The following is a 20,821-nucleotide window of genomic DNA, read 5'->3' as shown; positions in this document are numbered from 1 at the left end:
TACCTGAAAAATCTAGTTAACTTCACTGTACTTTCAGTGATTTAAGACATGCAATACATGAAGTTGTGGAGTAAACAAAGACAGATGCGCAGATTATTTGTCACAAACTTCCAGCTCGGTGTTATTCATGATGTTGAAAACTTTTGATTAGTGACTTAAAGCAACTTTATTGTTTTGCATAAAAAGACAGTAGGCATCATGGATATAGCAAATCTTTATATGGGCGCTACGTGTTGCTCAATTTATCTAGCACCGATTTGCAAATCAACGTGTTTTGTGAGCTTGTTAAGTTAGAAATGTTCATGCATATGAAAGGCTCTGCCAGTGCCACTGATAAAAGAAATGCGTTTGGCTATGCAGGTGATTAAGGTGCTCAGGTTGCAAAGATGCTGTGTGTGTGTGTGTGTGTGTGTGTGTGTGTGTGTCGGCCAAGCTGGGAAACGGGCAGTGCTTGAATGTCCAGTCCGAATCAATTCTATATTTGGCTCAGGAGAAACGCAAAGAATCAAGGACATGTTTTTTGACCCTTTGAACTAAAGGTACGCTCTGTAAAAATTAAAAGAACTAATGCGGCGTACCAGTGATTTGTATTACACATCCATCTCTGCCTAGTAACTCCTACCTCTCTCTCGGGGGCTGGACCAGATGTAGTCATTGCTGTCTCTTCCTTGATTTTGCACAATGAGCATCCAGAAACGTTTGGAAGATGAGCAACTTGGTTCCTGTCCTTGCTTGATTGCTTGCACCGCAACAATAGCCCCTGCAGAAGTAATTAATTAGTGAGAAGTTAGCATGGTCTCAAGGGTGCTGCTGGAACTGCTGTGCTGCTCTTTCACTCACATGGGTTGTCAGAGACTAGCACCGAACCTCTACACTGAAGTGGCCTTCAAAGCGTGGGGATGCCACATAACATGCAACAAACCCAATAAACCCTCCATAAGTAGCATTTTCTGTAAAGTCGTGAATTGACGTGATACACAGATGAAGGTTTGAGGGCCACTTTTTTTAGGTGCTTGGAGGGCCACTTTCTTGAGGTGAGGGGTGGGCCACTTTTTTTTTTTTAAGTGCCCGGGTCTATTTCTTGTCCCAGTCCAACCCTGTCTATGGACACCGGGGAAACATTTAGGAGGAAAACGAGTTAACGATTTCTTAAACAGAGGAAAGAGTTTTTTATTCAAAGATTTTTTTTTTACACTTTCAATAAATCCACCTTTCATTCATTCCTTCAAGTACACCAAACACACATAACTACCTGTTACAATGAATCCATTTATTCTTAATCTCGTGCTCTTCCCTTTGTGCGCCATCACAAACTGATTTACTCACCAGGTTCACTTTATATTCTAGCTTCTGATGTAATCATTACACCTCTCAGTCCTTATTGGTTTTCTCCTGTTTGTTCCATTCTTTGTACCTCATGTTTCAGGTGAAACGGTTTTATTTGATTCAGGTGGACAAACTGTTCCACAGCCAGATCCCCTTCCTTAACCAGTAATCTATACACCACAGGTGAAACCTTGTCCACAAATTTGAATGGGCCATGCCAGGACGCCATGAACTTAGAATTCTTATTTTTCCCATTCGTGAATTTGACTTATATACCTGGTCCCCTACCTCAAACTCTCTAACAGATGACTCTGAGGGGTCAACAATGCGAGATGAACAACTTTTGGATGATTTTTCAAAATATGCCATGTTATTACATTATTAATGTTATTAAATGTCTCACTATCCCTACTCTGACGAGGATTTGCCTGCCTAAAATATATGGAAATTCAAATAATATCAACAATGATATTAGTGTTCTCTTCTGATAACCACATAATAGCCTGTGTGAGCTCCACTTCACCAGGATTCAAGGAAAACTGACCTCCAATGTTCAACAAAAGAAACAAGGACATTCATGTATGTAATACATTCTCAATTCAGTTCTTGATGTCTTCAATGCCAAAGTAAGGTTTTGTTAACCAATAACATAAAAGCTTCTCCTCTTGGTGATAAGACTTCCCACTTCGCCAAAATAGCATCAATGTCATTCCCAGCCACAATGCTTTGCCACAACTTCCAGTTGTACAAGAAGAATTATCACAATTCAAAGGAAATACAACTTCTTTAAATGTTAGTGAAACATAGTTCTTGGTTAACAGTTGGTATGTCTCTCTTTACAAGATTATGAGTCACAGTAGGTATATTTGTCAGGATGGCTTCACAGCACTTCTACCTCCACTTCAAGAACTTCAACTTCTATAAAAGTTTACCATGGGGGCCTACTCCGTTGCCTCATAATATTCCACTTTATTTGTGCTTCCTGAAATATCACATCTACTAACAACCAAAAGCATCACCCCAGCTTCACAAGATTCACTTTTGGATACTTCAACACCTTCAAGTAGGCAGGGTACTCTTCCTTTGAACCAGCCTTTTCCAGAGCGGCAGACTCTGTGCCTTTCTTGTCAATATTCTAGAATTGCCGTTAGGAGACACTTCTTTCTTCCTTCTGAGGTCGTTGGCAATATAGGTTGTATCAACTTCAAAGAATATTTATAATTGGCAAAATTCCCTTCCCCAACCTTACCTTTATACCTCTACCTACTGTTAGCCAAAATAATTACCCAGAAGAATTGGTGCCACTCTGTTGGCCTCAGGTAAGGTCTTAACTGCAGAGCTCACTCTTGGCTTGGACAATGCTTGTTCTCTCCAACTTCAAATAACAAGTTTTCAACACTTTACTTCTCTTTGTGAGCAATTGTTGTCTGCATTAATAAAGATTCAGAGGTCACTCATCCTCTGAGAATCGTAATTAGGCACATGCGACCACTTCTTCAAAGGTTTTACAAAATTTAAAGGTTCACAATTGTTTTTCATAGCGTTTCACTTCACGCAAGTGAAAGAAAAAATACCCAATCACACGTGAGTGCTTCATATCAAGTGTCCCATTGTTAAAGACTCAACAAACCACTTCACCTCGTTTCTACTCTTACACAAGTGATTATTAAGCTGGGTCCTGTTGCTGGCAGTTCTCGCTCAAGGAATCAACGCCAGGTTTAACTCATCGGCTTCTGTATTCCTTCCTTTAAGTTTTCCACAACTTCTGGCTACAATTGGGATCCACACCCTTCCTCATTGAATGCTTCTTTGGTGCAGCCACTCAATTAAGGAGCCCCTGTCGCTCCTGAGACCCATGGCTTCATGACAGCTGCTTGCCACGGTCTCCAACTCGCTTCTTGCTGCTCAATCTCTTCAAGTAGACTCACATGGTGAAAGGCAGCCTTCCTGCACGCCTTCCGCTGCACAGCCTCTGCACACCAGAGTTTGTTAGAACCAGATCCTGACAGGATAAATAGGGGAAAACTGCTGCATCAGAATCTCAGCATCCCTTTGGTTCTCCCACTTTTGCCTGGATTGCCAACATTGTGCCTTCTTTCTGCGTCTGCTACTACTGTGTACACTCCAGCCACAGTTCAGTTCCTTCATATTGTCTGCATCTGACGGGGGCTTTTAAGCCTCTCAGATTCCCTCAGGTGTGGGCTATTAGGCGTAATTGCCTGACTAATACTGCAGCATGACTCTTTATCCCTCTTCCTCGTCCCAGTATTCATGGGATTATGGGACTTGTAGTCCTCATCAACAAAGTTATACTTATACTTTCTGAATTCTGCTGTTTGGCAAACATCCATTAAAAGTATGTTATTATGGGGAAAGTTAAAAAGGGGGGTTTCCCAGTCTTCATGCCCTGCCCCCCCCAGGTGATCCTCCCCCAGGGTCGAGATTAGGAAGCGTCTCTCTTTTAGCCACATGAGAAGGGGCCAGGACAGGTTTTTGGGAGGAATCATTACTGATTCATCACCTGACTTCCTGTCATAATATGATTTGGGCACCCTGAGCTGCACTTTCTAGGTTTCGCTGCACATATGAAAATGCATGTTGCAAATGCTTTCTAAACTCTTGCACATAGTCGTAAATTGTGGATTCATTTACTAAGACTTGCGCATTGGTCCTGCACAATAAATGTTGGGGAAGTACCATCTTCCTGCCTCTGATAATCTTGTGTAGACAGAAAATTGTAGATTTGGATGGTGTTGCTCTAATCGCCATCAGTACTAAAGGGAGTCATAAATCCCAACGAGACCCTGCTTCAGCCACAAACATTTTAAGTATGTCAATTATTGATCTGTTGCATCGTTCCACCCCACTACTGGAGGATGACCAATATGAAATATGTAACTTACTCTTTACCCCCAAATTTGCCCCATATTGGTCATCACAGCACTGGTAAAATGACTTCCACGATCTGACTCTATTCTCTGGGCAATCCAAACCTAGAAAATATGTAATTCACCAACAAGGTTGAACGCGGCTTCTGAGTCGTGCTCTGACCCCACAGTGTTAGTAGACACTTATAATCGTGTTATGTTAAAAGCCCTCAACACTATCGCCCCCATCAAATTGCGTAAACAAAAACCGCGGTCCCATTTGAACTCCTGGTTCACACCGCAGCTACGTGACCTACGCAAAGAAAAAAGAAAAGCCGATGTCTTATGGAAAAATGTCCCGTCCCTAGCCAACAAAAACAACCTTACGTCTGCCACCCTTGCTTATAAAGAAGCTATCCTCTCGGCTAAAAAGGAAGCATACAATAAAAGAATCACTCAAGCCCGCTCTAACACCAAGGAACTCTTTAAGATACTCAAGGAACTTGAGTCCCCTATTGCTCCTCTCGATAAGTGTATCCCGGACACTGAATGGTGCACAAATATCCAAAAAGCTCTTCTAGACAAAATTACCACTCTCCAAACAAAAATCAATGCAAAAAAAACCCACCTCTCGGGCTCAACCAGCGCCACCTTGAATCATAAAATCCAGGCGCCTAAACAAGATCTTAAACCATTCAGCTTCTCTCCCCTTTCTATCAAGGAAGTAGAAAACATCATAACTAAGCTAAAACCTTCCAATTGCCAAGGTGATGCTTGCCCCGCCGTCATCATTAAGGAAGCCGCACCTAAGCTCGCCCCATTTATTACCTCCTTCATAAATGCCTCCTTTGAATCATGTACCGTGCCTGACAACCTCAAGGATGCTTGGGTCATACCTTTAATTAAAAAAGCCAATCTGGACCCTAGCAACCCTTCAAACTACAGGCTCATCACCACCGTGCCTTATCTGCTTAAAATCCTCGATCGCGCAGCCTACCTCCAAATCCAGGAGTATCTCGAACGCAACAATCTACTAGGGTTGAGACAATCTGGCTTCCGTCCCAGGCATGGCACTGAGACAGCATTACTAGATCTAAAAACCCAAATCGAGGACCTGAAAGACAAGGGCAAAATGGCGCTCCTACTCCTCCTTGATCTCTCAGCAGCCTTTGATCTGGTCGACCACCAAATCCTCTGTCACCATCTCAAAATTGCCGCCCATTTCTCAGACGCAGCTACTTCTTGGATCAGCTCATTCCTTGCTAACAGAACCATGAGGGTTTTCTCTCCACTAGCAGCGGCTGACCCATCCCACGTCCCTTGTGGAGTCCCTCAAGGATCCTGTGTATCTCCCACACTTTACAATGTGTTTATTAAACCACTCTTTGATATCCTTGACTATCTGGGTGTCTCTTACACTAATCATGCGGATGACACCCAGATACTCATCCCTATCACGGGTGATTTTGTAACCGACTCTAAATCTCTCAATACAGTCTACACCGTCATCCAGGCCTGGATGGCTAATCACGGGCTCTGCCTGAACGACGAAAAAACGGAGTTAATCATCCTGGGCTCCCAAACTAAACTCTCGAAACTCAACACCAACTATAAATCCTTCACTATTGACGGGAATGACATTAAAGTGGCCAATGTCACCAAAACTCTAGGAATTTACCTCGATTCCACACTGTCCCTCATTCGACAAACTAATGCAGTTGTTTCTGCATCCTCTTACACCTGCAAATTGATCACAGCCTGCAGACCATTCCTGACTCCGGACAATTGCCTGACCCTCGCGAGAACCCTCATCCTGTCCAAAATCGACTATTGTAACGCCCTCTACCTTGGGACCAGCCAAAGAAATCTGGACAAACTCCAGGTCACGCAAAACAATGCCATAAGGGCAGCACTCAACATACCTAGACGGAACCACATTTCCAATTTTAGACGCAACATTCAATGGTTACCCATTTCCCACCGCATATCACTCAAATCACTTGTGCTCACACACAAGGCTCAGAACAATGCAGCTCCTGCCTATTTAGTATCACGCTTCTCGCAACTCACAGCCATTAGACCCTTGAGATCCGCCCAGATTCACACATTGGACATCCCCAGCTTCAAATTACGCTCGGCGGGAGGGTCGAGTTTTCCGGTCCTTGCTGCCAAGCTTTGGAACTCACTTCCTAACGCCCTAAGGAACATTCCGCACTGCCTCGAATTTAAAGCCAAAGCGAAACTTTGGCTACGAGAACAAGATACCTCACCTTCCACCCCTGCATCCTTCAGCGGCTAGTGCTTGTTTCTGCACGGCTGTCTGCACATTGTCACTCCGGCTCTCTCATTTGCCTAACGCATCTAGGTTCGCCTGCCTAGCGATTCTGCTGTAATTTAAACGTATCTGATGTATACTTATCTTGCTACCTGTAACTGCTCTCAGTTTGTACCCTTCTCCTGTAACTGGGTGCTGCTACTATGTTGTTACTATCTATGTTAATATCACCTGTAACGGTATACTGTATCACCCCTTCTGCAACCTGTAACCTCCTTTCTGTAACTTGTAACTTCCTCCTAAACATGCGCCCGCAAGACTCTGGGCAAGGTGCGCAATATAAATAAATAAATACAAATGTAGCTGCGGTCCATGTACTGCAATCAGAAGCAGGCCATTTTGACATCAAACATGTAACTGTTAGCATGTACCTGTTTCCCTGTGATGACATTTAGACCGGGCCAATGAAATCAATTTGCACATCTGACCAGAGAAGTGTCAAACCTCTCTTCATTATGGTCGGTGCTTTATGTGTTGAGGAGGTAGGCTGGAATTGCACACACAACAAACACCCTCGGGTATGCAATTCCACAACTTGGGGCATATGCAGCCAATACACATATTCTTTTAATATTTCCAATGTTTTCTGCAAACCTCTATGCCCCACTGTTATCGCATCATGGGCGTGATGTAACATTAACCCCCGAAATGGCACAGGGACCAACCATTGGATATGACCTGAAATACATTTTTGGAACAATATTCCGTCTTGCAGCTGAAACTGTTTTTTATTCTTCATCATCATCCTCAATTCCTCATTCCCTTGCAGTCCTCCTCTGTTAATAGGTTATTTTCTGCATCTGACACATGATTGTACAACATACCTTAGATTGGGTCTTCCTTTTGTGCTTTAATCAAATCCTGATCGGGCGTGGCAATACTCCACTGAAATGCTGGTTGATATCTTGTCCCTTGAGATTTGGAACATGTCACCACATCTACTTGGACAGCACTCAGAAGTGTTCAATGGAGAACTGTTGTCCATTAACGCCCACATTTTGGCCAACTGATCAGCCTTATTGTTTCCTTCCTTTTCTTCTCCTGGTGTTTTGGAGTGCCCTCATATTTTTCTCCAATGAACTTTCATCTCATTCTCTGAAACAATATTGTCAATGGCCTGAATCAGCTTTCCATGCTTGAGGGTTTTTTGTTACAAGTGACCATCCCTCTCAGCTTCCATCCCGGTAAGTATTCCACAAAACTATTCCAGGCATAGTCCGAATCAGTAACCAACACTAAAAACTGTTGTGGATATTGCTTTGTAAATTGCAGCCAACTCTGCTAACTGGCTACTCCTGGGACCTATCCTTATGCTCACTGATGGGATTCCTTTACATTTCACCCAAACATTCCTGATTCTGCTAGCAATTCCTTTTCGGGGTCATTAAATCCACATATAGGAATACCAGAGCAGGGGGGAGTAGCTTCCAATATCTAGCCCCCAAACATTGGAACTCGCTCCCGCTCAGCATCAAAAAAGAGGAAACCTTCCCTGGCATTAAAAAACTGCTAAAATCATTGTTATTTAACCAATACCAATAAAGTCGCAATCTCACAACGTAAATAATGCTGCACATTTGTTGTATAAGTGTTTTGTTGTAAATATCCTGTATCATTGTATCTATGTTGAAATTGTCTCATGACCAATGTTAAACAAGTTGTCTGTAACCTCGCCGTGATACCCCAGGGTCTGGGTGTGTAATAAATGTAATAAATAAATCAAATAAATATATGATTGGGAGATTTATACATTTTTCTTCATCAGAGGCCTTGTGTGGTGATTGTTCAAATTCAATCAAATCTGTTTCTAATTCTGAGCTATCTGTGGTACTTACAAATGCAGTCATGCAATTCTGCCGGAACCTGAGGAACTGGACTTCTTTTACTTTGCCGATATCTCACTTCTACAGCGAATCCATGTAATGGTAATGTCCATGATGTAATTCTTGATTGGGCTAAATCTCCTGATCTGATCCTCTTACTCTCGATGAATAATGGGGTGGAAATGTTTTAAAGCCCAAACAGTCGTCAATAGTTCTTTTTCACGTTCATTAAATTTGGTTCCACTTGTGATATGGCTTTGCTGGCATATGTAATGGATTTTCAATTAAAAACCGCTGACATGCATAGGTCTGTGAACCTGATTTCTAGGAAGAAATCCTGATTCTTCCTTGGATAGCCCAAACATGGGGCCCTTACTAAATAATCCTTCAACTTGGCTACTGCCTCACGCTGTTCTTATCCCCATTTCCAGGGCACATCCTGTTTCAGCAACTTAGTTAATGGTTGTGTGATTTCTGCATAGTCTTCAATGAATTTTCTATTGTAACTTGTCATCCCTAACAAGCTCTTCAAACCCTTCAGATTTGTGGTATCCTTCAACTTTTGAATGACTTCTACCTTTTTCTTCTGTGGGTTCAATCCCAGGTCCATGACTTCATGTCCCAAGAAATCTACCCTTTTTCTGTACCACTCTGCCTTCATCAATGATACCTTTGCCCCAGCCCTTTGCAATTGGCTGAGTACATGTCTTATTTCACTGAAACAGCTTTTATGTCCTCATTCTTGATCAGGATATCATCCACATAAATCACAGTTCCGCTCTCAAGTGCATCCGGAAGTGCCTTACTCAGATAAATTCCAAACGCTCTCCCTCTATTGATAAAGCCAAAGGGGGTTATTTCCCATTCATACTGTTTTCCTTGCAAGGTAAACACAAATAGGTTTTCCTTTGCTATGTGAAAATGCGTCCATTCTTTGCTATTTTGTGTTAGCCTAAGCGCACAAATTGAAGTGCACCATTTAGACTCCAGTTTGGTTACTTTGCTCACTCGCTGGGTTTTCATTTCGCATGCAGAAAATGATTGCAGCCTCTAGGGCTGGTAAACGTGGCTTTGCAAAGAAATGCTGAGCACAATGTTTTCACTTAGCTTCGGGCCTTGAACAAGCAGGCACGAATGTAGATAACCGTTAGTTTACGTGCCTTCCTGCCTTCCTGGCTCCAGACTTTCCGAAGCTAATTGTGAGACTAAAGATTAAGCGCACAAGTGGCGCACACAGCTGGCGCACAGTGTGCGTGTGCGGCAGTCTGCACCAGCCGCGTGCGCCAAAACCCATTTCAGCACACAGCGTATTCATGGATTTCAACATCCATAACCAGCCGTGGCGCAGCGACCCAGCAGCAGCCAGTTACACCCCCCAGCCCCGCCCACCATGAACAGCGCACAAAACCAGTATGTGGCGCAAAGGCCAGTGCACCAGCACACAGCCCCCCCAACCACGAAAACGCGTGTAAAACTCCCTGCGCACGCCCCAGAACACACATACCCCGCTCACGCTAGGCCAATAGCATGTAAAACTCCCAGCGCACGCCCCAGAACACACATACCCCGCTCGCGCTAGGCCAATAGCATGTAAAACTCCCCGCACACGCCCCAGAACGCATGCACCCCGCTCGCTCTAGGCCAATAGCATGTAAAACTCCCCACGCATGCCCAGAACACATGTACCCCACTCCCGCTAGGCCAATAGCGTGTAAAACTCCCCGCGCATGCCCCACAATACACGTACCCCGCTCACGCCAGCGAAATCGTCTGTAAAACCTGGGAAAACTCCCACCTGTGGAGTGGGCTGCCTGAGGGGCATGCCCAGTGTGGATGGGCTCCCTGCGGGGTATAGGGAGGGTGGATGGTCTGCCTGTGGGGTATGGGGAGGGTGGATGGGCTGCCTGTGGGACATGCCCAGGGGTGAAGGGCGGCCTGTGGGGCATGCCCAGGGGTGAAGGGCTGCCTGTGGGGCATGCCCAGGGGTGAAGGGCTGCCTGCGGGGTATAGGGAGGGTGGATGGGCTGCCTGTGGGACATGCCCAGGGATGAAGGGGGCCTGCAGGTTATGGGGAGGGTGGTTGGGCTGCCTGCGGGGCATGCCCAGGGGTGAAGGGCTGCCTGCGGGGTATGGGGAGGGTGGAGGGTCTGCCTGCGGGGTATGGGGAGGGTGGATGGGCTCCCTGCACGTATTCTGTGGGTGCATCGGGGAGAATCACAGGCAATAGCCCTTGGGGAGTGGGGTACGTGTATTACTGGGGTGCGCGGGGAGTTTCACACGCGATAGGCCTTGGCTGAGCGGGGTACGTGTATTACTGGGGTGCACGGGGAGAATCACATGCGATAGGCCTTGGCCGAGCGGGGTACGTGTATTACTGGAGTGCGTGGGGATTTTCACACGTGATAGGCCTTGGCCGAGTGGGGTATGTGTATTACTGGGGTGCGCGGGGAGTTTCACACGCGATAGGCCTTTCCCGAGCCGGGTACGTGTATTACTGGGGTGTGCGAGGAGTTTTACACGCAATATGCCTTGTGCGAGCGAGGTATGTGTATCTGGGGGGTGCGTGGGGAGGTTTACACGTGGTTTCGCTGCCATGGGAGGGGTACGTGTACTGGTGTGCCCCAACACGAATTGGCAGTGTTTGTCCTCCCAGGTGTGCTCTCTCACCCCTCCCCAGGCCCTGCAAGCAGCCCACAACACAGGGGACTACCCTGTCCCCCTGGCCATGCTCCGCAGGCAGCCCATCCACCCTGGCCATGCCCCCCAGCCACCCCACATGTCAACATGCACAAGTGAGCACTGACACATGTCCCCCTGTACCACCACCCACCCAGCAGTGACAGGCACCTGCCAGCAGGCCCGACTCATGTCCCCCTGCACCCCCACCCACCCAGCATTGACAGGCACCTGCCAGCAGGCCCTGACTCATGTCCCCCCACCCACTCACCCACCCAGCAGTGACAGGCACCTGCCAGCAGCCCCCGACTCATGTCGCCCTGCACTCCCACCCACCGAGCAGTGACAGGCACCTGCCAGCAGGCCCCGACTCATGTCCCCCCACCCACTCACCCACCCAGCAGTGACAGGCACCTGCCAGCAGGCCCCGACACGTGTCTCCCTGCACCCCCACCCACCCAGCAGTGACAGGCACCTGCCAGCAGGCCCCGACTCATGTCCCCCTACACCTCCACCCACCCAGCATTGACAGGCACCTCCGAGCAGGCACCGACTCATGTCCCCCCACCCACTCACCCACCCAGCAGTGACAGGCACCTGCCAGCAGGCCCGACTCATGTCCCCCTGCACTCCCACCCACACAGCAGTGACAGGCACCTGCCAGCAGGCCCCGACTCATGTCCCCCACCCACTCACCCACCCAGCAGTGACAGGCACCTGCCAGCAGGCCCCGACTCATGTCGCCCTGTACCCCCACCCACCCAGCAGTGACAGGCACCTCCCAGCAGGCCCTGACTCATGTCCCCCCCAACACCTCATGACAATCCACAATCATGGGCCTTATGGCCACCCAAACCACACCCCACGCCACCCCAGTCCAAACACACAACCAGGTATGACATCCACCCCACAATGAAATCCCCATCACATGATACATCCCAAATGGCAAGTATGCACATCAACATATTTCCGTCTCACCCATTCAATGGGTGCATGTGATTGAGAAAACAAACATTGTGACATGCATGAAACCAAAGAGAGAATACCACACATTGAAGTAGGCAATAAAAATGTATTAAACACAAAAGCAAGGGAATTAAATGAAACACACAAAAATTGAAATACATAATGAAAAGCTGTATGTTCAAAATATAAACCAAAAATGCATGATAGCAAAATCCAAAGCAATCCAAAAGCACGTGTTCAAAGTGTCAGTCCGGCAAAAGAAATCCAAAGTGCAAAAACAATACAAAAACCATTGATCCATGAAAAAAAAATAATAAGAAGCCAAATCCATTGTCGAACTATTTACAAAGTACAAATCCAGGGTCCATGTGCCCAATCATTGAAATGAAACCTTTAAAAAAAACCCTACCTAATGAAGAACTATATACAAAAACGTGGGGCATTGTCCAAGCGCACTAAAATAAATAAAAACAGAAAGGAATCCTAACACTAACTAACTATATACATTGGCGGCGGGCAAGCCCTACGGCTCACTCTGTGATGTTCCGGGCCAGGGCATCATTGAGCTCCATGTCAATGTCCCGGAGGCGGGCCTCTGCCCTGGCCCCGAGGTCTCGCAGGGATGCAGTCATGGCCTGTTCCAACTCCCTACGAGTTGCCTCGGGGCACTCAGCCCACCTCAACGCCCGGCGCATGGAGAACTCCACCCTGACCATGGTGAGCTGCGCCTCTTCTGCCCGCCGTCGCTCCGCATCTATCCGCTGGCCCAACCGCTGCCACACAGAAGACACTCCCATTCCAGGGTCCTCCTGCTCACTGGCCGATGCCTGCCCCTCTGATGTTGATGGCCCCGAGCCATCATCGCTCCCACCTTGAGCCTGCTGCTGCTGTCCATGTTCCCTGTCCAATGATGCCTGCACATCCTCCATCTGCTGGTCTCCAGTTGGTGGGGTGTCCACCCCTGCTGGACCTCCGACTCCTGACAGGGATGGGATCTCCACCAAGCTGGCTGTGTTGGTCGGCCAGGTCCACAGGGGGCCCTGGTGGAATCTGGGCCGGAAGACGGCAGGGAGAACGACTGGCGCATAGTCTCCACAGAGGAGGAGAGGGCCGCTAGAGTGCTCGACACATGTAGGAACCCTCCGACCATGGCCCCTCCCAACTGCGCTACGTTGCCACGCAGCTCTTCGTGATGGCGTGCGTGGTCTCCCCAGGAAGCACGCACGTCATCAGGAATGACACACGTGCGCAACGCGACACCAATCAGGACGGACCCCATACGGTCATGGCACTCCTCGTCCGCAGATAGTGGAGTGCCAGATGACGTGGGCCTCCCCCCTACCTGCAGACAGGCCTGGGAAGGGGCATCCCTGCTGGTGCATGGTGGTGCAGTCACAGTGTCAGGGACAGCGACATGCACAGGCCCCTCCACGGTAACCTGTGCTGCCTCCTGCCCCTGGCCCTGGACTGCACCACTTGCACCAGTGGTACTACCCCCACCAGGCCCCATGTGTGGCTCAGTAGCGGCCTCCTCCTCCTCTGTGGAGACCACCAACCTGGATGTCTCTGCACCATCTTCCACCATTGCAAGCCCTTGTGGGGGCTCACCGGCCCTTCCGCTACAGCCGTAGTGGCAGACGCAGCACCAGTCCCCTCGCTCCCGCATGAGGGCAATTCCTGGGAGGGTGGCTGGGCCATCCCTGCCACTTTGCTCTACAGTGCCGTCTCTGCCCTCTTCTTCACTCGGCGCTGCGCAGAGGGAGACATCGAACACAAGCATCAGGGTACTGTACAATAGTCCCCTAGACAGGAAGCAATAACACATGAGTGGCACTGTCAAACGTCACTTCCATCCTGTCCCTCCACAACACATTGGTCAATGCAGGCAACACATGCAGAAACAGGCACAGCGCATGCAATCAACATCAGCATCCATGTACAAGGGCCTCTATTGATATAAAGGTTTGGCTTCAAACTCACATGCATCCTGGATCATACTGATCCCATGCACACACACCACCGGAGGGTCATGCATCAGGGCGCGTACACCACAGACACTGTGGATACAAGGGTGTCTAGACTGCATAAGTGAATCAACAAATCGTCACGGAAATGTGTCATGCATCCATGGCGTTTCAAAGTCACACACACGCTTCTCAGACACACAGACATGTACACCATACATGTACATGAGAGCAGCACCCATCTCTCACCCCCATCCATGTCCAAGAACAGAGACAGGCATGCATTCATGTGTGCATTCTGCATGCTGCTCCCCATGTTGCATTGGAACACATGCACCATCCATGTGGTTCAGGCATTACTGGTCTCACATGCATTACCATGATGTCCTTGTACACACACATCCATACATGGCCTATGTAACACATACAGGCAAGTAGCTGACTACCAGCACACTCCAACATGCCCTGTTTCACACAGCAATGCATGGCCACTTACCGCTCGACTCCAGGTGGGTCTTCTTTCGAAGGATCTGGACGTGGAGCGCTGGGCCCATGCGTTCCAGGACCCTCATCTGGATGTTGGTCAGGCTGACCTGGCACCCCTCTGCATCCTCTGCCTTCAAGAGGCGCCGGGCCTTGTTGAGGGTCCTGGACCTGAAGTCCTCCCAGCGCTTCCGGACGTGCTTGATGTCGCGGCTTGACACCCCCTCCACGTTGATGGCAACCACTACGTCCTCCCAGACCCTCTCCCATCCTTCCTTGTCGGCACGCGATGGTGTGAAGAGGGCATCTTAATGCCCCAGAACTTTCTCCACCAGGATACCAACTTCCTTGTCACTGAAGCTGGTAGCCCTCTGCCTCTCTGGCTGGGGGTCGCCAGTGGTCCCTGGTGGTGTTTGCCCCGACATGGCGACCCCTGAAACAGGTGTGGGTGGGCAACTGGATCCTGGGGCTGGGCTGTGGAGCGATGGTATCCCAGTTGGGAGTCTTCTGTTCCAGCAGGGGTGGACACAGCAACTGGACCCCTGCAGATGGCTGACATGCAGGCACCAAATAGCAGGGCATGTGGGCAGCAGGCAGCAGCAGATGGCAGGTGGGAGCGTGCTCAGGGCTCTGGGGGGGCAGGAAAATGGCCTTTTGGGCAGGAGCGTGGTCTTCCGTGTGTTGTCGCGTGGCCAGCTTGATACGGAGTGATTTGGCACATGAAAAAAGTGCACGTCAGCGTGTAATTCGAGGAAAGGCCCTTACCGCGTAAGCGCATCTGTGACGTTACGCACGCAGGCATTTCCCACAACACGGGTGCATGTTCATTGTACACGTGAAAAAACTGCACGTCCGGGTGTCACTGCGTGTAATTGGAGGAAAGGCCCTTAGCGCTTACATGCATAAGTGACGTGGCACATGTCGGCTGGCTTAAAAGGTACACGTAGGACGCCATTTTCTTATACGTGCTTTTTGTGGAGAGCAAGCGGGTGATTCTTGTACTTCTTGCCGGTTCACATGCAATTACTTCACAACGGTTCCAGTTCGTACTCCCTGTTTACTCGGGCAGCATTCAATTCTTCTTTTGGCGGGGGTGTTGCCAACGCGCAAACACGCGCGTCTTTTTCACGTTCTTTTTCCAGGCAGACAGTGAGTCGCGCACGTACTTTCCAACTGTGGTTGCCCCCGTGTGTCGCGTACCCCCTCAGAGGTCATTGTAGGCTGCGTGTATCATGCGTATGCTTATTTTTGTGTTTCTGGGTGCCACAACGTAGTGCAGGTTAATTCTTCCACACACGTGGTCTACCAGGGGTTGTGTGCACGTTTAATTTTGTTTTCGTGGTTCCTGTGCATTGCTTGATCCGTCATCTTCCCCCAGGGGTCAAGGACAGCCTTGCTAGAGCACTAAGGTACGAATTCCATCTAGTACCCTACCCCTTTCACCCCAATTGGCCAGGACAATTGTTTACTGCTACTCCCATACGCACAACAACATCAGTGCCATGGTTGGGAGGCGACCAAGAAGTAAGCTCAAGGAGGTGGGCGTGGTAGGGGACGTGGCCATGATGTGTAGGGTGGCTCAAGAGGCCAGTGTGTGGAGGACCAATCGGGCCCACCTATGCCCCCCCCAATGGTTGGGGGAAATGTAGCGGACACCATCCCAGCTCAGCCCTTCTCCCAGGCTGACTTCCGTGCCACCAAGTCTAAGCCACGTGTGGCGGTGAAAGTTGCCGTCACCAGGCATGTGGATCTGGGGCTGCAATGTCATCTGCTGCCCCAAGTAGCCAGGGTGAGGAGGCTGCAGGGGCAGCTGCAGCTCAATCCACCCCAGTTCTGAGTCTCCCAGCCGGGACAGTGTCGGTCCAAGTCCATCACACCAAGGTTGGTCCTTCCAACATCACCCTGCAGCCAATGCCTGCAGTGAAACCTTTGGTAATTGTGCCTTTGGAAACTTCCAGTACCCAGTCCACCTGCGCTTCTGGCCCTACCAACCAGAGCGGCGTAAGCCACTCAGGATCCGCACCACCTTCCAAGAAGAAGGGTGCTCTTGCACTACAGGCTGGGACCCCAGACATGGCTACAAACTCCGGCACGTCAAGGAAGCCTAGCTTCAATGACGCCAAACTATATGCACATAGCCGTGAAATGGTGGTGACTGCAGGGTGCAAGACTACGCCTGCTCAACGTAGGGCCCACTGGCAGACCATCGCGGATCATATTAGTGCCCTCGGATTTGTGAGGCGCGCAGCTGATGATTGCTATAAGCGGTGGAATGACCTGAAACACAGAGCAAAGAACAAGCTGGCTTCAAATCATGCCTCTACTCTGGTGACTGGCGGTGGTTCTCCACCAGAGGACAACCAACTCACTGAACATGAGTCTGTCGCTGGAGGCTTCATCACAGAGGATCAGATCTGGGGCGTGGGAGACCTACCAGATCTTGAAGCATTGTCCGGTGAGTGGCCATGCATGTGTGTGTGTGCAATCCATGTGTATGTTGCTTGGATGATGTGTTCTGATTGAGTACCAGGTGAGGCTGTGTAGTCCATGACTTGTATGGGTCACCCATGTGGTCCCTCCAAACCATTCCCTGGACTTGGGTTTGGGTATGACAGTATCCCTTCTGACCACAGTTGCCAAATTGCACCAGATTACTGCAGTTGCCCTTCAACTGTCATCTTGTAACAACATTGTTCAAAATGTTTTCCTGTTCATTCAGCCTGATTGTTTCAATCCTTGCCATTTTTAGGACACATTTTTTTGACGTACTGCCACAAATGTCACATATTTCTGTCATAGATTATACCCCACAATGGCCCCCATTTATTACCTTGTTATGGGAATGATTTAACCATTCAGGCTGATTGACTAATGGCCTGCACAAAATCATTTTGGGCCCTGTTTGAATGTTGAACATGACTGTTGTCTTCTGTCATGTTGAAGTGACCAACTATTGATGTATTCATCTGCCTGCCATCACTGTATCAGTGAACACTGGATCTGTTGCAGCGTGTGGCACATGCGTGTTTTGTCACACTATTTTGCATGTTTTATCTCATTATGTCCATCTCACATGGATGGGTGACAGTACTGATTTCCTACCATATGGCTGTACTTGTCAAATGTACCTTGGCTATGCTACGTGCCATCTGTGTGATGGCATGTGTCATGTATGTGTATTGGACATGCCACTCACAGGCTAATGTGTGATGCCAGTGCAATCCAGCATGCTGCACATGTGTTGCCTTTCCATCTTGGAGTCCTCAGTGTCTGCTTTTTGTCTCCCCCTCCAACTCCTTGACAGTGCATGCATGCCAGGGTTATAGTCATGTGGGACATGTGCAATTTATGTACTGGATCTCTGCCTCGTCAGGCCTATGTGGGTGCTATGGTGCTCATGCCTGTTTCCATTCGTTGTATTTCATGTTTTTGCAGGTGATGAGGCACTTGATGCTGTTGAGGAGGAGGAGGAGGAGATGGTGCAGACCCAGGAGGAATCACAGCCACAACCGGGCACCAATGGAGGACGTGGGGTGGTAGTGGGTGAAAACCCAATCCTCCTGCAGACCATACTGTCCACGGGTGTCTCTGGGTACACCTCTGCAGACCTCTATGAATCAGGTGCTGAATCGGACAGTGAGTCATATGTGCCGTCGCAGGCAAGTGTTTCTGGCAGGGATGCTGTTCTGTCCAACCCACCTGCACCTGGGGTAGACCCCTCTATGGGGATTTCAGTGTTGGTAAGTCCGCCTTTGGCGGTTACGGATGCAGCGTCACACTCCACAATATTTGCTCCTGTTCCTGGGCCAGCAGATCAAAGGAGGAATGCAGTCTTGCAGCCTCAGGCAGTGGGCAGCTCATAAGGGTGCAGATCGCCTTGCCCCAAACAGGTGTGATGCCCGCCAACGCGGTGGCCGTGTGCCACTAGGCAATACTCTGTGGTAGAACTCCATGTACAGTATAGCAGCACAACAGGGAGCATCGTGTGAAATGATGGCTCAGGCAATGGATAGGGTGGCCACTTCCATTCTCCCCCCTGAAAGGCAGATGGAGCTCCAGCAGCAGGCAACAGACTCCATTTGCCACTCACACAGGGAGGACATGTTGGCATCCAACAGGGACCGACGAGCTGCACTGGAGACTTTGCGCGCAGCCATCTCTGTAGAGTCACAGGCACATAGGGAAGCCCTGAGGTTAGAACACGGGTCCCTCAGAGATAATCTGGGTGAACTTGAGGTTTACCGGAATTTTAGGTCAGAACAGCAGCTGGCGCAGCTCACACGTTCACTCTCAGCTGAGCTCCAGGCAACCCGTCAGGAGATCCGGGCATCACGCAAGGTCATACAGGCAGAAATGCGTGCTACCCGTGAGGTGCTGCATGGGGATCTCCGTACCATCATCCTGCAGAACCAAACCTTCCAGACCCGCATGCTTGCTGCCATGGAAGACCATACCAGGGCTTTGCGTGGGCTGCCTCCCATATCACGGCCACCTCCTGATGTAGCAGCAGAGGGTGATGACAGCGACGGCAGTTCTCCCACTGTAGCGTAGCCATGCAGGCCATGAGCCCATGGAGTTTTTTTTTTATCAACATCCACGCATGTGGGTGTTGGGATGCACCCTGTACCTCGTCCCTCCTGGGTGACCTCCCCCACCCCCCTGGTCCACACATGGCAATTTTGGATTTTCTTTTTATACAGTGTGTTGCTTTGTGTGGCTCCCGTGGGCATCCACTGTGTATTCCAGCTATTCCAGCTGGGCACATGCAGGCTTGTCCTGTCTTTGGGTTAGATGCTTGGTTTCCTGACACACACACCCCTCCTGCTTCCCCTTTCCATGGGCTTGCAAAGGGTGTGACCAAGTGACAGTAACCTACACAGTGACAATGGGCTCCCATGAGTTCTGTCGGCAGTCTGTAGTCAAAACTGTGTGTACATCCCTAGTGGGGATTGTTGTTGGATTCTACACTGCATGGTGTATTGATATGTGCTTGTGCATCCATGTCTTTCTCCTTATATACATGTAGGTTCTTCATGTCTTCACAGGCTGTGTTCTTTACAGATGCAGTTCATGTTGTATGCATACACTGATACATTTGCCTGACAGCAACACTCTGCAGTTGGAAGGGGTCAATGTGTTGCCTTAGTCAGGTTGTGAGACTTGCACTACTTTCATTTTTTGCTGTCATATATTGCCACGGTTTCATCCTGTACTGATGTTTTGTGTTGCTGGTAAGTATTTGTTCATGTGTGCTGTTACTTATTGATTACTGAGAGCATATTGTCTGTAGCCTGTTTACATTAGGGACAGTGCACTTTGTGACACTTGTGTCATGTGTTGTGCATTCATTTGGTTGCTTTCACATTGCATGCCATGCCATGGTGTGTTGGGTAGCTGAGATGGGGAGGGGTTGGGTGATATGGCACTATTTAGATGTGGTATTTTGCAAGGGGGTAGTCATTCTTGTCACATGAATGTCTGTCTTTTTGTGACACAGCATTGGGTGTGTTTAAGTAGGTAGGGATGCACACAATGTAACACTTCCAGGTGAACAATCTCAGGCTGGTATAGTTGTGACAGTTGACTGTTCCTTTTATCATCATCATTAATTGTCAGCTGGTATGTGCCAGGCCTGTGTGCACTCTGCAGGGGTGGGATTTTAGGTGAATTAATTTGCCACAAGCGGGGTACGGGCTGCCTCACCACGTGCCCTTTCACCTGCCATGCGCAGCGGCCGTGCATGTGGTTGGGGATGTGGGGGCACCACCATGTCCACCACCACGCCCCAAGCGGGTTGCAACATTGTGCAGGACACATGCTGCCACTGTGATCCTGCACACTACTGGGGGCGCGTATAGCAGCTGCCCACCAGAGCGGTCAAGGGAGCGAAAGCATGACTTGAGCACTCCGAATGTGCGCTCCACTATGCCCAGGGTTGCAATATGGGCTGTGTTGTATCTTACCTTAGGTGGTGTGGTGGGGTTCCGAATTGGCATCATCATGTAGGTGCTCAGAGGGTAGGCACTGTCCCCTGGGGAGGTTACGATGGCTATCATTAGTGGGGTTGTCACAGTACTCAGTATCAGACATGCATGCATGTGCAGAGGCATTTATACTCACCAATCAGCCATGTATCGCCATGCTGCCCAGCTTCCAGGTCCCGGTTTAGGGGTGACATTCTGGAAATGAAACTATCATGGTTTGACCCTGGATAGTTGGCATATACTGAAGTGATTATTCCCTTGGCATTGCATACTACCTGCACGTTGATTGAATGCCAGTGCTTGCGGTTTTGATATATGTGCTCAGTATCCCTGGGAGGACGTAGAGCCACATGGGTGCAATCAATGGCACCAAGCACTTTGGGGAAGTGTGCCACCC

This window comes from Ambystoma mexicanum, chromosome 12 (assembly GCF_040938575.1).
Source record: "Ambystoma mexicanum isolate Mex_15411 chromosome 12, UKY_AmexF1_1, whole genome shotgun sequence".
Taxonomy (NCBI): Eukaryota; Metazoa; Chordata; class Amphibia; order Caudata; family Ambystomatidae; genus Ambystoma; species Ambystoma mexicanum.
The sequence above is the reverse complement of the archived record's forward strand: the minus strand, read 5'-3'. Positions refer to the sequence as shown.